A 2500-nucleotide genomic window follows, 5' to 3' on the forward strand; every position below is an offset into this window, starting at 1 on the left:
GGGGCACCCAACCGATACGAAGAAACTTCAGCAAGCGGTAGAACGGTACCATGGGGTGAAGGTGCGGTGGTGCGTGAAATTTTAATAGAAAAAGTAAATCCACTTATTATTCCGGTAGCGAAAGATGACGATGACGCGCTCGGTCACCGTGGTAGCCCCGGTTCGCTGCGTCCAGACCAGTGCCTGCGGCGCGGTCGACGATAACCTCGGTGTTTCCTTGTATACATCCAGGACGGTTACATGTTGCGCTCCGGTGCTGGTGCGTTTGGCGAGGGTACGGGGAGCGAGCGTGCGAACGAAAGATAATTTATCGATGCGTCGCCTCGTTGCGATAAGCTTAATGGATTGTACTACACAATCCCGATGACCAATTATTCTGATCAATTGAGCGTGCCGCGGCAGTTTGGCCAACACGGGCCCGGATCGCTCCAAGGTTCGCTTGCGTTGCCATTGATTGCCTTTGCGTTGCGGTGTTGTTTGCTGGGTTGGGCTGGGCGGATTTTGTGTGGGTGAGATTGTTGCTGGTCTGGCGTTATCGTGGTATCGGGTTTTTTATCAGTAGATCCTAAGCTATTTCAAGCGCTTTCAGCGCTCGATTCATGCACAATTAGATCAAACGTCAACCGGTGGGACGTTCGGCGACCTGTCTGGCGATGATCCCTCGGACAATGGCTCCTGGCACGTGCTATCGGCCTGGATGCCGTCGCTACCCCCTTTCCTTTTTAGTGGCTAATGGAAGTGATTCCTTTCCACGATTTGGAATATACCAAAGCTCAGCGTATCGTTGGTGATAGTGACGGGATTAGAACTGTTCCGTAGTTTTAATACTAATTGAATTCGCTGGAAAATTGAGTGTCAGCCGCTGCATTGATGGGCCGAGTATAGCGAGGATAGGATCCGATGCTGACGTTGAAACAACTAAAACAAGTAACAACCGTTTAAGCCGATACGAGAATACATAGCAAGCTGAGATGATGGCTCACTGCGAGGAACTGTTCAGCAGCGAATCAGTTTCCAAGCAAGTCAACAAGATTACCGCAAAGAAATAAATATCTTTCTCGATTCCTTGCCAACAAAGTAGCCTGTCTCCTGTTAGAATTCCCATAAATACAGGAAGGTATGGATCCTGAATATTACATTACTGTCCTGGAATAGACTCAGACTCTGGTCATCAGAAGCATTAATGCACCATAAACGCCTTCGCGCTGAATATTACGCTCTACGATTGGCTAATAAAAAGTGAATCAACCAGTAAGTGCGCTCACTGACCGCACGTAAAGTGCGCACGCTGGAAATGTATTTACGATCCCTTTCGCTATTACCTAGTCGCTCAGTATCGTAGTCAGTCAGTATGAATCGATGAATCGTGACGGTCAGTAATGAGCATAAACGGAAACGGATGTGAACGGCCGAACTATTATTGGAACGCGCTCGACGGGATCTTTTATTTTTACGGCACTGACGTATCGCGCGCACCCCTTGGAAGGTCAAATGCTGGAAATACTCGCCGGAAATTACGTTGAATAAGGGCGCTGGCCCTGGCCTCCTGATTGAGCTAGTCACGCCAAATTTGCCAAACTTCATGATCGAATCGGTGGGCGATTCTGAACGGCACCGGCATAGGTCAGATGCATGCCATACGCGCTTTATGGTTCCCATCGATGCCATTCGGCGGTGGCTGCTTCCCCAAGAGAAAGTCCCCAAGAGAAAGCAACAATTTGGCCCACAACATTCCGTCCCCCGGCCCCAAAAAAAAAACCTGGCATCGTCGTTGCTGTGGTTGTTTCCTTAGTCGCTCAAACGCCTAACACCGACGGATCCTGGGCCGCTGGGTTTTGGGTTACCGAATGTTTGGTTTCGATGGTATGCAGTGTGGGTGCGGTTTATGCTTCCTGCTCGGCACGGCATTCCTCGGGGAAGTTTGCCAGTCGTCCCGGTCGGTGACGATGATGGGCGGGCTCCCGGGGATAGGGGGAAGGGAGTGTGCTGGCCTTTGTTCCGTGACTATGCATAATCCATATGCTTATTATTATCATCATAATCATCAAAATTCACTTCGCATAAGAGTTTTTCCGGGTTCACGGGCGCCTTGTTCCATCGACACCGGTGCCGTACTGGCATGTGGGGGCCCTGTGGGGTGTTGGATGCCTGTTTTAGTACCGGCCGTTTTCCGGAGCGCTGCTTGATCCATGCCATTGTGAGCTGCATAATTGTAGCGCATTGTCAACTGGCCATCGGGACACCGGTTAAATGTTCTTCCGTCATATTCTGGCCCGTGTTCCGGTTATAATCAGGTTGCCAACCGGTTATTCTTCCCTGCCCGGGGAGAGGGTGGACTTTTCCGGCCCCCGACCGATGGGACATCAAATGCCAGTGTACGCTCGACACAATGCATGACGCTGGTGCGCTGGTTTGCAACATACCGATGGCCGTTGGTTGTGGTGCTGGCAAAGGTAATATCCAGACACGAGATGGATCCAGAAATTCGATTGAGTACCGA

The sequence above is a fragment of the Anopheles aquasalis genome, chromosome 2 (genome assembly GCF_943734665.1).
Source record: "Anopheles aquasalis chromosome 2, idAnoAquaMG_Q_19, whole genome shotgun sequence".
Taxonomy (NCBI): domain Eukaryota; kingdom Metazoa; phylum Arthropoda; class Insecta; order Diptera; family Culicidae; genus Anopheles; species Anopheles aquasalis.